The sequence below is a fragment of the Erigeron canadensis genome, chromosome 1, assembly GCF_010389155.1.
Source record: "Erigeron canadensis isolate Cc75 chromosome 1, C_canadensis_v1, whole genome shotgun sequence".
In the NCBI taxonomy this organism is placed as follows: domain Eukaryota; kingdom Viridiplantae; phylum Streptophyta; class Magnoliopsida; order Asterales; family Asteraceae; genus Erigeron; species Erigeron canadensis.
Window position 1 is genome coordinate 20,825,038 of NC_057761.1, and position 16,032 is coordinate 20,841,069.

General features: G+C 36.1%; 1 pseudogene; it reads left to right on the forward strand.

Annotated features, from left to right (window-relative positions):
- Window positions 1–11,179: 11,179 nt before the first annotated feature.
- LOC122602252 lies at window positions 11,180–12,963 on the forward strand (annotated as a pseudogene).
- The last annotated feature ends 3,069 nt before the right edge of the window (window positions 12,964–16,032 follow it).

The window sequence follows — 16,032 nt, forward strand, 5'->3', positions numbered from 1 at the left end:
TCTCTTTTCAATAAACTTCAAAACGACTTAAATGACTTCACCATCTAGACAATCTGATGGACTTGCTAGTAGAACGACCTAGTTTGAAATATGAAACAATTCCTGGCACAAAATACAAAACGATCTAATTGTAGTAATGGTGAAACGACCTAATGCACTCAAAAAGCTGAAACGATCTCTTCCTGAGCCAGTGTAGGACGACCTCTTTTGGAAATAATGTAAGACGATCTAAATTGAGCTAGGACATAGAAACGATCTAAAGGACCATACAATCAGAACAATCCAATATCAGCCTACCAGGACGATTTGTTTTGGGACACCTCAATCAGGGATGACCTTGGACATACATATAATAACTTGGCAAATAGAATCGGAACTCCAAAAAGATATAAACAAGAAGAAGCAAGGGACGACTTAATATTATACATAACTCAGGGTTAGGCTTTGCTTGAAATATTATTCGATTAAGTAGTAACCAAGACCACTCACATATATATCAGAACTAGTTCATGAAACTATCTAGTACAATGTTCATCGTACAAAACCCTAAAGTGGTACACAATTAATTAAGAATATGGTTATGTTGTGCACATTCAAAGACGTACAGACTGAGCCCAGTTCGAGTACTTAAAGCTCGTTTTGAGTCAAAACATTTTCTGTTCATCAAGGACCAAATCATCGGATCATCAAGAACATTTTTGTGATTGATTAATCACCAAGTCTAATATATGTACCTATTATGTGATCTACAATATGTACTTAGGCTTCTGTCAAGGTGTGCTTAGATTTGATAGATAAAACCTATCTATCTCTGTGCTCGTTCTCTTTGCTCAATAACTGTGTGTGTACCAGATCACTGTGAGTTCACTTATCCCTTTTTCGTACATTTTGTTCAAAGTACTTTATCGGGGACTGAAAAGCATGAAAACTATTTTTGTATTATATATATATATATATATGCATATATGTTCTTGAACGGTTCTACGTACTATTTTATGATCGTATGAAATACTTATGAAATGGTTCTGAATTATCTTCTAAAGTGTAATTAGATCTTGAATGGGCAGGATCTTGAATGCATTTATATGGTTACAAATGTTCTCTATCATGTACTTACTGATTTATGTATGAGTTCTATCTTTACTGCTATCAATTCGTATCCCACAGTTCAGGGATCGAACCGTAGGTAATTATGGACAGCGCTGTTAGGGTAGACCCACCCTCATTCTTTGCAGTTCTGGAGGATGCATATTATCTGTACTTGTTCTGATCTAGATCATACATATTTAGCTTACTTGATTACGTGAGCTTACTAGTATATCATTGTTCATCTTTGACCAATCGGGTTAGCAGTGATTATATACATACATATAAAGTACATTACTTGTTCTTGAACTGATCTTACTAATACGAAGTACTTTTGATAAACGTACTGACCGTATGACTTGTTCTTATTATACATATTATTATTATTATGTATACCTATTAAGTGCTCTATGTGAATCTCACCAACTACTTTCGTAGTTGACCCTTTTGAACTTACATGCTTTTCAGGCTAGGCTATTAGATCCTTTAGCATAGGATCTCAGCTCATTCCTTGGTGATTGTTCGTACGTTCAAGATCAGTAGCTGTGAAGACTTCCTTTTGCTCATTTCAGTTCAAGACTTGGTTCTGTAAAGACAATTGTCCTATCTTTCTTGACATTGACTATTCTGAGTATATCCCATGGGTTGTAATAACTTATGATACTATTTATCTTTTAATGTTATTGGTTGTGTTTGAACTTGTACTGTGCGTGCTTGTGCTTATCTGTGCATCCCGTATATTCCGCTTTAGCGGGGTGTTACAACCCTAATCATTATGATTATGCCTACTACGGCCAAAACCCTAAAACACATACAAGATCCACGGGCAAAACCCTAAGAGATCTAAAACACATATAAACCGGCGTACAAAAGGTTCTCACACCTTACCAGCAGGGAATCGTCGTTCAACCCATCAAACACCTCCAAATCTTTTAACCTAATCCATTGTACAAACAAAAAGATATGATAAAAAAATTTTTGATGTACATGACTCTCGAAGAGAAAATTAATGTCGTTGTTTTTTAGATATATAGTTGGTCAATGATGTTTTATTATCAAAGAGAAAATTTATGATACACATGATTAAAATGGAAACGTTTAGTTGTACGCTTGTATATATATTATTATTATTAATATTTACGGATTATGATTTAAGGGTTTTTTTTTTAATCATATAAAGTGAAAGTATTAATATATTGCCATTTAACAAAGATGAAATAATTAAATTTAATCTAATGGTTCTAAACCGAAGATGAAATTCATCCAAGAATTCTTAATTATTTAGGACCTTATTATATATATATATATATTGGTAGATTATTTTATTATTGAAAATAAGGATGTATTACATCTAACTAGATATCGGTTTTTTTTTTTAACATACGCATTATATATAACAAACAAGTTATTCAATTTATTGTTATGAATTAGTATTATCATTTTCTTAACACATCAGTGTCATTTTAATTTTAATCTATATATATAATACATAGTTCTAAGAGAAATCTTAGCCCATTATATTTATATTTCTAATTTATATTTACTTTGATATTTAATTTGGGGTATTACACAAACAATATTATTTGTACAGCCAATCCGGTAACCTAGAATGGGGAAATGGGGGTGAATGTTATTGTTATTTGGCAGTTCCTTTACGGTAAGGCGGAGCCTTTTGTACGCAGAATATGTGTGTGTGTGATTACGAGCCGGTTTAGTCATCGTTCCCCCTATTTATAGGGGGTCCGTGACTTAGTCACCAAGTAGGGTTTTTGATATGCAATATATCCTCTCTGAGAATAAATGATACGGTGCTATCTTTTCCGTAAAATGTGGGGATTATTGATAAGCACATATATTTTCCTTATTTATCGAACGTGAAGTTTATCTTTGGGACATGCCCTGCGTGCCAGCGTCTGTGTGGGTATGTCATCAAACCCCACAGTCTAATGGGGTGACTCTGCGAAGATCATCGTATTAGACTCCTAGCCCACATTCTTTTCCGTGTCTTTTTAGTCGATTAGCGCGAAGTGTAGGGGCTTTTGTGAAAATTACTTTGGTAGGTTTGGAGTATTAATTCCTTTGAGTTAGTGGGCTCCTATCTCTATACTTCAAAATCGATCGATGACTCTTCTCCTCAAACTCCATATAAATATCTTTTTTGGTTGGTATTTGATCATTATTTCCGATCAAAATTTTAACCGCTTGGAGAGAGTTCTTCTTTTCTTCTAAGGTACAGTTTCTGCTTTCTCTTTTTTAATTTAAGCAAACCCTAAATTTAATTGCGAAGCGTGGCATAGGTAATACTAGATCTGTTGTTGATGCCGATACCCTTAAGGCTTTTGTTCGATCAATATTTTCCTGGTCGTCACTCGTCTTTTTGTTTTCCTACTCGTGCTCAAAGTGCTCTTAACCCTCCTAATGGGTTCGTTAGTATTTACATTAAGACCTTCACTATGGGAAATCTGAGGTATCCGTTTCTCATGTTCTTTATTGAAGTCTTGAAATATTACAAATGTCATATCTCTATGATGCATCCATTAGGCTGCGCTAGGACAGTGGCCTTTGAAGTTGTTTATAGTGCTTATGGGGCTGAGCCGACTATCACTTTGTTTAGGAAATTGTTGAATAATTTCACCGCCGGTGATTGGGTCACCATCGCGAATAGGCCTAAAATTGAATGTGTCATTAAGGGTGAGGTGGATCTTCGTGATTGGAAGGATTATAACAACCGACAAATTTTGGGTCCTTTCTTTGATTAAGCGTCCTAATAATCACATCTGATTAAACATTATTTGTAGAAATACTTAGTTATATATGACTAACAATTTTAATAATATATTTGCTGAAAGTATTCAATATATATGTCTAAATCTCATATTTACAAATTCCATGGACTATACATACCAACTAGCATGAACACTAAGTAATCTCATATTAATATGACAAAAATCAGTTTGGGGGATATAAATATAGACTTCACGTACATGTCCGGAAGGCACATTATGTCTAGCTTACAAACTGAAAGACATTATTAATTAGACATTTTATGAGATTAAATAGTTATAGTCATTTAAAACTAGATTAAGAACCTATTAGGATACATATGCTAGCATATTGAACTGATTAACCGACAACGTACAAATCTTGATTTAATAAACAAGAATTTGAAAAATATCTCAACTTTCTCTACATACCTCACACCGACATTCACACACAAAACAAAGTAAAATACAATTTTTCTACATCTATATTAAACAAAAATGTTGAACCTTGTCACCCTCCTCTTTCAAAGTCGGCTCCAAGAATAAAGGAAAGAAAAATGGGAAGACACGTAGTCAAACCTTTCATCACCATGTTTGATCCTCCTTATCATCTAATAGCTTGACACCTTTCTTTTTTTTGCTTGAAGCCCACGACACCATCACCTATAAATAGAAGTCTTTTTGCCTTTATTTCTTCACACCATCAAACATAATCAACACATTTCACTTGTTTGATCCTTTCTTCCTTTTTCTGGCTCGGGCAGCAGCAAACAAGAGGAAGAACGCATAGGAGCTCATCGAAAACCACTTAATCACCCTCTTTTCGTGTTAATCATGGATAACTAGGAAACGAGCTTCTGCTTTGCGAGTTCATTACAAATGGCTAGTTATTCATCCGCAGGGAATTTCTAAGTTATTCGAGGCCTTTTCAAGTGTCTTTCAAGTCCGTATCTTCAGATCATCTCAGCTCCTATAACTAGATCTTCAAGAAATCTAAAGCACGTCATAGGAAATTGTAGCTCAAGGGTGCTAACCAAGCCATTTCAATCCTTCTTGATCCTAAACCTTCAAGGTCATTTTGTTTTAGTAAGAATTCTACAAAACCTATCATATTATGCTTCATGGTATTTACATTATGATTATGCTTGTCAACTATATTTTTACAACAAAAACTCATTTACTTCTTGAATCATTTCTAACTAATTGGTTATGGTTACATAACTATATGTACTAATTCTTTACAAAATAAACAGATCGATTTTGTAAAGAAAATAAAGGCATATAATTTATTAAGACATTATTTTGGTAGAACTTAAAGTAGTCCCACAAATATCTTAAAACAAGTAACAATACTGTTACTAGTCTTTGTTGCCACAAAACAATGAACTAAGGTTCACAAACATATTGAACATGACAATGTTTTTAGCACCTACCTAGCTTATAGAAATCATGGTTGTTAAAAGAACTCTAAATATGCTTAGGTCACATTGTGAATCTGAATACAACGTCTCATTGACATCATTCACATCACTCTCATTCGTTATCATATCTCATGCCGTTAGAGGTGAGTCTCGTAGCCCCTCTTTTTAAATATTTTATAATTTGGGGTGAGAATACACTGTTCAATTTTATGGACATAAGTACTTTTAATAGTTTGTGTATGGCTATGTATACAATCACTCATGAAAGCCCCTTGTTAACTTGAGCCGTGAAACAAATGCGCAAATATTATGGATAGTACTATCGGGGTTGACACCCCTGTCCGGGCTAGTCATGCTAGCTAGGTTAAACGGACATATAATATTTGAAACTACAGTGTCGGAGTGAAACACAAACTAAATATTATACAAAAAAATGAAATCCTGTGATCCATGTGAACGTTTATGGTAAAAACCTATGAGCTCACCAACATTTTTGTTGACGTATTTTAGTGTGTATTTTCAGGAAACTAAGGTAGATCAATGGAGATACTCTAAGAGTGACATATGCATTCACTAAAGAACGAAGATTTTGAAGCGCATTTTAATTAACATGAGCGTCAGCTCTTCTGTCCTCCTGTGTGGCCCAGCTACAATTGTGACCGCAAGTACTATCTTTCCTATAGGCTGGGTTTTGTTTCCAGAGAAGCTTATCAGAGATGTGTCCGCAGGTAATGATAGAATGCGTACAAGTGGGTTGGTGCTTGGGAATGCGTGCTCGTAGAGTATATTGCAATCGCTTCCATCATCGAGATGAATCTTATCTACCCATTTTTCTTGCAATATTGCTTTGATTGTTATTGGGTCCACGGAAACATGTGTTCCAAGTATCGGGGGAAATGAAATAGCTCCTACACTTTGGATGAGTGTGTCGATTTCCTTTCTTTTCTCAGATTGTTGTCTGGGTATTACCACTTTTGTTCTCCCCAGACTCTTCTGCTTTTTGCTTCGGCTGCTGCCGGATTCCTTTCACCAGATGTGCCAATTTGCCAGTTTAGATGGCTTCATCTATTTTTTTTCCAGTTGTATACATGAATTTGTATCGTGCCCTGCATCATTGTGGAAGTCACATTACTTGTCTTTGTCCCTTCTTCCCCTTTCGCTTAATTTGGGTGGGATAGGGAATGTTTTCCCTACTGCTTCTGTCAACAGTATTTCTTTTGGGCTCTTGGTCAACTCTGGGAGTGGGACTATGTTGTAATCTTTTCTCGTTTTCTCCTTGTTGTACGGGTGATATCTTGTCTGTTGGTCTTTGCCTGGTTGCCACCTCCCCTTTTTGTACCTCGAATCATCCACATTACTTGCTCCGATTTCTTTTTGTGTCTAGAAACTTGTGGGCTTTTTTCTTTGCTTCATCGAATGTTTCGGCTAGGTCTGTGTTTAAGCATTCGACCAATTCTCTGTTCTGACAGCCATGTATGAGTCCTGAAACCCTTTGTGATTCTGGTAATCCTATGATTTCCTATGATTCTACAGTAAACCTTTCTATGAAATCCCTTGAGGTTTTGTGTTCTTTTTTCCTTATGTTGTGGGCTGACACATGTGTCTTTTTATGCTTCTTCTGTTGGCAAAAGTGTGATAGGAACTTTGTTTTGAGCTCATCAAAGCTGTTTATCGATCCTTCTGTGAGACTACCTAACCATTCTCTTGCATCACTCATTAACCCCATTTTGAATGCCTTGCATGACACTGGCTCGATCCAATTTTGCATCTCTGTTGTTCCTTCGAATCTTTGTAGGAAGTCATCTGGGTCATCTTTGCCATTATAAGTTCCTAGGTGGGTTGGGTATTTCATGTATGCTGGCAATGGGTAATTCCTTATCCATTCTGCGAATGGTGACTTTGATGGTGTTCTGCTAAGGCTAAATGGTCTAGGTATGTTTGGTTGGTACACTGGTGGAGTTTGGTACACATTTGGTTCCCATGCGTTTGTCCCGTAGGTGTTTGAGTTTGGTCCCCCACCCTGGTAGTATTGGTCGTACCCTTGGTTATACATTCCTTGGTTATTTAAATAATGTTGCTTATAACCCTGACCTGTATTTGCAGCTTGGAGACCGTTATGTTGGTGTTGCGGTCCTGTGTCTCGTGGGACTTGGCTTGGTACTTGAAACCCTTGCTGATATTATCCCTGGGGGAAGCCTGTCTGCATTTGTGGCGTTACCTCTGCGGTCCGTAGGTTTGATTGTTGCTTTGCATGTGTGGAGCCTGGGTATGGATTTGCGCTCCCCACATGCTGAACTACTGGGTGTTGACTGAAAAACCCTGGCTTACTTATCCCTGGGAGTTTTGCTGGTAGCCTGCTGCAATTGGTCTTTGATTATCATTCTGGAAGCCCCGAGAAGATGCCCTGTAATATCTTGAGGTATTCATACACTGTATGTTTCCTTGTGGTACTAAACTTGCCGTATGCTGGGGGATATTGGTATGCTGTATATAGTGAACATACACAGGTATGCTAGATTGCTATCCTGGAGTGCTGTAACCCAGGTGGTGGGCGACTGTAGTTTGCCCTCCCAGAATTTTGCATTCCCTGGGGTGTATTTTGAGCATTCTGGGTGCCTTGACTCTGTGAGTTTGATACTAGGTTGCCTTGTTCTTGGGTGTTCAACCCTGGGTTGCTTTGCTCCTGGGTGGCAGCCTGCAACCTTGCAGCATTGTTTTGTTGATTGTTGGTGTTTTGCACCCTTGCTCGGGGATCAATTGGTTGCCTATGCCTTCCATTTGGCGGGGTGTCGCCATCATACTCGTCATATGCTTCATCGAAGTTGATTGCTCTTCCTGTTAATACCCCTGCGTCCTGAAGACGTCGTAGGGTATTCAAGATGCTTTCATGATTCTGTCTTATGTACGCTTTATCGATCAAGGGCGGAGCGTTTGTTACTCCTGTCGAGGAAGGTGTGATTGGTGCACCTCCTTGGTTTCAATTCAGATCTATGCTTTCTTCGCCGAAACCAGGTGGCGGCCTATTTTCATCGTTCATTTTCTAGGTTTAGGATTTGGGAAAACAAAAAAATTTGTGGGTTTTGCTATTTAGAGAGCGTCCCGCGGATCGCGCCAATTGTTTGTACAGCCAATCCGGTAACCTAGAACGGGGAAATGGGGGTGAATGTGGTTGTTATTTGGTGGTTCCCTTATGGTAAGGCGGAGCCTTTTGTAAATGCCGAATATGTGTGTGTGATTATGAGCCTGGTTAGCCATCATTCCCCCTATTTATAGGGGGTTCGTGACTTAGTCCCAAGTAGGGTTTTTGATATGCAATATATCCTTTCCGAGAATAAATGATACGGTGCTATCTTTTCCCTAAAATGTGGGGATTAATGATAAGCACATATATTTTCCTTATTTATCGAACGTGAAGTTTAGCTTTGGGACGTACCCTGCATGCCAACGTCTCGGTGGGTACGTCATCAAATATGTCATGACTTCGCCCAGACACAAATGAAGAAAGTGTCATGGTTAGTCATTACCACGACTAGGATAGTCAAACAAATTAAAATATCTATGTACCAAAACCCGGGACTAGTCAGGGCAAACACACGCCCATAGCTAGGTAACCGAATATAATCAACAAACAAGATCAGAATAATTGTTATGTGCAAATGTAATCTTATACCAAGTGGGATCATCTTAAAAGTCTAGCTAAGTACAAAAGTAGTAAGAACACTTAACAAGGACTCATAACCAATTCTACGACGAACATGCCCCATTAACATGAATAAACACAAGAAAACAAACCGGATTATATTCACCCAAGGGCTCGCAAATTAAGTCAGTGTTAACTAGCATGTCAATAACATGAGTGGCTAGGTGGGGGGGGGGGGGGGGGGTGTCAAACCGTTAGTACTAACAATACCTTTCCATAGAGGTTATAATTGTCGGTTTCAAACACATAAATGTTGAACCATTAAGTATAACGGAGGAGGGACTTCCTTTGTTAAGAAAATGCAACATTAGAAATTGTTCATGCCAATAATTTCAAAGAGGGGTTTGTCTTTGTGGTTTTGGTCAAAATGCAGAGAGGATTCATGTAATTACCTCTATAGTGTATTAAAAAAGGAGGTGATCTATACATTTTTTTTTTGATACACCAAAATATATATATATATATATATATATACATATGTATGAGGCATATATATTGTGTAATTTAAACAGGGAGATGATGATATCAACTATATAATTTGATACTGTTAGGTCCAGTTTACTGAGAAACTGGAGCGTCTTCAGTTGCATCTGGAGACAAGAAGATTTGTCTAGAAATATTTGAAGTCCAGTGGTCAGTGTACAGTTGATGTCACTGAAGACTTCACTGACCATAACCCGAAGACATTCCAGTTGAAGTTGAAGACAACAAGTGGAAGAAAGAGAATAACCATGGCAGCGAAGCCTAGTGGATATTCTGCCGAGATCAAGACTCGAGATCATCAGTGTAAAGTACTTTCAAAGCTTTTTTACACTTTCAAACCTTTACACTGATTACGAGAAATATCTTTTTGCTTTATGTAATATTATCCGGACAATAGCATTTGTCTATGATTAAAGTATAAAAGTGCATAAAGCAGGTTGGATAAAGTAACTTTATGTCTTACTTTATCAAGCATTTCAAAGGAATTCAATACACTTTTTCAAATGCTCTCAACCATATTTGTACGGAAAAGTTGGAATCCCAATACTAACATTGAAAGATATTTTAAAGTACATATAGTTTTTTTTTTTTTTTGAAAAGTGTGAATTACTCGTGAATGTGGGGAGGTCTAGCATACTTTGTCTTAACCGAGTCCGCGCTAGAGAACTCACTTGCAAAATAGATCCCCAATTTATATCCTCGAGGAGAAACCCCTATTACCCAGAGATCTGGAGGGAAAAACTCACACAGACCCACCAGATGTGGAAATTAAATATCTGTAACCACTACCAAATATTCCTAGGGTAGGACTAATGTTATCAAATGTTGTTGATTCACCGAATGTTTCTACTACAGATATTCCTCGAGCTACTCTAGTTTTTACTCAAAGCACAAATTAGTCAGTTGGTGGCTATGCTTTCCTAACACAATTTGACTCCTCAAACGCCTATCAGAACATATTTTTCGGTTGCTTTTCTAGTTGGTAAAGCGATTCTGTTTTATGTTTTCTTGTATGAATAATCAATGGGTTATTGATAATGGTGCTACTGATCACATGACACTACATATTCCCATTTATTTTTACTATACCTTTATTTATAACCTATCTGTCACACCCCCGCTTAAGACGAAAATATGTCATGACTTCGCCCAGACACAAATGAAGACTTGTGTCATGGTTAGTCATTAGCACGACTAGCATAGTCAAACAATTTAAAGTATCTATGTCCCAAAACCCGGGACAAGTCAGGGCAAACACACGCCCATAGGTAAACAAATATAATCAACAATCAACAAACAAGATTAAAATAATTTTTATGTGCAAATGTAATCTTATACCATGTGGGATCATCTTAAAGGTCTAGCTAAGGTGTAAAGCCTTTTACACAAAAAAAAATAAAAATAAATAAAAAAATTATTCTTTAAGTCCCTAGTTCCTTAAGCATTCTAATTACCTGAAAAAAGTTGCTCGAAAATGTAAAGACATGGTTGGGATGTTAGTAGGTTTAAAATAAATACAATTATGTCGTGTCAATCCAAGAATAACAATTTGTGTGTGTAAAATTAAGTACAAAAGTAGTAAGAACACTTAACAAGGACTCATAACCAATTCTACGACGAACACACCCCATTAACATGAATAAGCACAAGAAAACAAACCGGATTATATTCACCCAAGGACTCGCAAGTCAAGTCAGTGTTAAGTAGCATGGCATTACCACCAAACGCGCATGGAGGAGCAAAAATCCAAATGGAGAATGTGTTGGGTCTCTTGAAAGTTAAGATCAATAAAGGCGTTAGTCTTGCTATCCGTGATATTACAGATAGCGATCCTTATCTTATCATAAAGATGGGCGACAAGGTTAGTTTATTTCTATCTTATTCAATAACAACATATTATATGACCGATCAACCAAGACGTTATGAGTTATAGTCGCGTAGTAGACAAAAATTGTAGATATTATACCATGATCATGTGTAACAGAACCGTCTTAGGATCCCAAATTTGGATGAGGTTTTTCCTATCTAGGTTATCCTGGGAAGTTGAGATATCTCATCACTCTTTCCGAACCTTTCCATGACGACCTCTAAGATTGTACCTAGCAATATTTGAACCCGAGACCAATTACAAAGAAGTCATGATGTTATCCAGTACACCACCTTGGAGATGGTCATGTAATCATCAAAACATCCATAAATGTCATGATTTTAATCCTTGTATTCTTATGATCTCTACTTGTTGTATATTTCATTTGAGTTCATTTTCTAAAACTTTAAAGACACAAATATTTCGAAACGTGTTATTACTATCTATTTTATAAAGATACTAGCAATTTCTCTTAGTTATGATACTTGATGTTTTAGAGCTAATTGGTTAGCATTTTGAAAAGTGTAGATCGAACAAATATTATATGATACTTAGAAAGATGCATGACTGTCTCATGTTTATACTTGGTGCAGAAACAAAAGACCAGAGTAGTTAACAAGGATGTCAACCCTGTGTGGGATGAAGAATTGACTCTTTCTGTATTAGATGTAGTCAATCTGCCAATTAAATTGGTGAGTTTTAAACATGGATGGGTCAGTAGTTACTTGACTTTTCATTTGGCTTCAAAATGAGTACTACTTGTATGAATATATGTATAAAATATGATATATCTATACTACATTTTTTTTGGGCCGTCGAGGGCCATTGTCCCCACTCCTTATACACTACATCAGCCTTTGAATGTACCGAAAGCAAAAAAGATCAGCAACATAATCTTAGTTGTCTTTTCAAAAGGCATAGACAAATAAAAACCAAAAAAAGGGAACGTATTAACAAGTAGACGACTATTCTGTGAGCTTACACCTTGTCGCCAATTGAACATGGACATAAAACCATCTTTGTTATCGGTTTTATACTTGTATTAAAAGGCTTTAAGCTAAACATGATTTTTTTAATGTGGCAATTTCAACTTACTTACGCATAAGCTGTTTTGTTCTGTTTCTAAGGGAACAATGGGGTAAACTAAAAGGTAACAGGTCGCGTGATAAAACCAAAGGCATAAAACATCATCATTCGCTTATGGATTATGTACTTGGATTCAACATATTATCATTAAGTTGTAATAAAAGGGTAAATGGTTAGCATCTGGCTCGTTTTCATAACTTAACTTACTGGCATGCCTGACCAGCCCAATTGCCAGCTTTAATGTCATGTGTTTTGTGGTTTCAGACAGTGTATGACCACGATGTGTTATCGAAGGATGACCCAATGGGTGATGCAGGATTTGACATAAAATCGTTTGTAGAGGCCTTGAAAATGCCACGTCTAGAGCGGCACCCAAATGGGACTGTCTTAAAGAGAATAGCACCGGGTCGAACAAACTATCTAGTTGAAGAAAGCTAAATAACCTGGAAAGATAAAGACGTTGTTCAACATCTTTCAATTAGACTAAAAAATGTCGAAACTGGTGAAGTTGAAATTGAACTATGTTGGGTCCATCTACAAGGATGTAAAGGATTGTAGAATATATCGTTAATTATGTACTTCTTTTTTATTAATTACTTTAAGCATTTCTTCGCTTAACATTATTTTCAACTTGTTTAGAAGTATCAAACTAAAATGATGATCATTTAGTTTCCTGTTACAACTTGCCTAGTGTAATTTATCTCTCTTGAGGAAGTATACAAATTACAATGATTGTCTAGGAGGTTTTATGTTAGAACATCTATTGCTAATTCTTCAACATTTTACTGATCAATGGCAAAGTTTTTTGGCGAATTACCATCTCTACCAGAGTCTTTAGTGAACAAAACGATCTTGGTCTCGGCTCCCAACCAAATGTTCCTTCATTAATGAAAAGAGTTCCAGTCAAGTCGAATATCTGGTAGTAAGTTCACCTTTGAGGATCAAAGATTTCTTTGAGATTCACAATAATATGTCTAGTATCTCGGCCCCAAACCAAATGGTTGAGACGTCCTGATTCTAATGGTTGTACCATGGATGTTTGCTATGATTATATTCCCACTTAATAGCACAATGGTTTAGTTTCTAATTAGTCCACACTTGAATTAATTAGTTGCGATGAAATATAGTTGCAGTTATTAACTATATAGAAACTGTTTAGTTTCTTACAATTTAATATGAAATAATCATTCCTCCTAATACAATTTAATCAAATTGACTATATAGAAACTGTTTCTTACAGCAAAACAATTATACATATGTTTCTTATAATACATACATGAATCAATCAGATATAGTTGTATAACCTATTTCTGGTCACTTATATCATTTAGTTTTTTGCCAAAAGACTGAATAGATAATTGCCTAACAAGTAGTTATAGTTTCACCTTCAAATGAGGCTCTTAACCACCCGAAGCTCCCACCTTCCTTCTCCATATCAATCACGTTATAGCCCCAAACAAGCTTTTTTTTTTTTGTATGTGGCCACTATCTCTTGAAAGACTTTGTGGCCCTTGTTCCCAAGTCTACTATTAAATGTCTTGTGGACTCGAGTCGATATCAACCCAAGTATCTGTTCATAAAAGATTTTAAGGCATGCTGAGTTATATGTGCACCCATTGCCTCTGCTTCTGTGTTATACAACGTGTATTCCCTTTTTCTAGTTTCACTTGCAACCGAGTTCGACCAAATTATATAAAATTAGTGAGGTCCCAATAAATTTGAGGTCAAACTGGTTAAGCTAATGTAAATATGATTTAAATAGATCATGAATGTCAAAAATCATCCGCACCGATGTATTAAAATGCATAAAATTTTGGCCCAAACCCATTATAATTAAGCAGTAGATTTTCCATCACATAGGTTTATTTGTTGCTAGAGAAAATCGTCATATATGAAGATGCCATAATCAGGGGTCTCAAAGAGAAGCTTACCATGCCTAATCTCTTTTTTTTCACCACGCCTAGCGGCTGTAAAGGAACCGAACGAACACGAACGGGACCTTGTTCATGTTCGTTCGTTTAACTTAACGAACGGTTCACGAACGGATAAACGAACATATTGTTAAAATATAGACATATAATCACGAGTAAACGCAATGGAAGAATCGAAACAAATATGCAATCAAATTAATTAACAAAGAGAGAATTGAAATGTGTACCTTTGCGTAAAGCTTCCGATAAGATTATTATTATTGTAGGGTTTAAAGTAAAACCCCTCTACGATTGCACACTAGACACTCCTATACCGTATGCTAGTACCCGAATCACGAACCAAACAACCCTTTGTTTATTATCCCTAAAAGTCAAAAACCGAAAATCCCTTGGAAGAGGAGATTTCGGCCGATCCTAAGAAAGAAGAGAGGAGAGGTTTTTTCTTTGTGTAATTGTATGAAAAACCCTTGGAATTAGCCCTCTATTCATAGGCTAACTAGTTAGGGTTTTAAACTTGATGGACAAGCAACTTCAAAGTCTTTCCAAGCCTTATAATTTTAGGCCCTATCACTTTGGAATTATGAAACTTCCACTAATTCCTAATTACACACAAACACTTCCTCCTTAATTAATTAAATCCATAATTAATTAATTCGTGATTATATGTTAATTAACTAGATTAGTGCCCGGGGCGTTGCGGCAGCATAACAAATTACAACACGTTTAATGTGAATTCGCGCAATGCGGTGGCAAACGGTAATTTACTTGTAATTCTATTCATCAAAATCTAGTATAAGCAAATAGAGAGATCAATCAACCAAATTGCATATCAAACACCTCTCATTCGGTAAAACTGACTTGTTTTACACGTTTTAGAAAGAAAGAATTGTCAAGTTTGATAAATTGACCCGATCGTTAAAACATTGACATTAAGAGTTTATATACAATTAAAAAGAGCACTATACATCACTTGACAAATCAGTTTGTAAAATTGTGATTGTAACTTGTTTATATCTTTAACATTTCTTTATTTAAAAAGCACACTTACTATCTCAAAACATATGCAAGTTTCTTGTTCTCCCTATAATTATAGAAGTAAATAACCTCGTCAAATAAAACTCATTTCATCAAAAACACTACTCTTTGGCCACCAGATCCTTTTCAAATGCTGATAAAATTGGCTGCTTCAAAATCTGTACGAACATAAGAGTGTGGAGATTAAAAAGAGAACACTTACATATTAGCGAACAAATGTGCAAGCCAGACACAAAGAAAGTGAGAGATGGAACTATAATAACTATTTTTCTCTCTGACCACCTGGAAAAAAAAACTGAACATATAAAGGTATAAACTCACTTGTTCGCTAAACTTCATAAACGCATGTGTCTCAAGACATTATAGATAAATCTTATTACAAACAGAACAGTGAGTGCGAAATATAGATGCATAAAAAACCTTAACGGCTTTTTTGAGACACACCATTTCACCAATAATCAGCTTATTTGTAGGCACATATAGCTTTATGGTTTAAAGACTTGCACATATAACTTTATGGTTTAAAAACTTCTGTTTTCGTCTCATAAGTATTGTTCAAAGACAGACGCCATATGATCGCAAGGTTACTACAAAAGATTTCCACTTACATTCTATGCTACTAATATCATGTCGATAATGTTCCATTCTAGTAATCATTAAG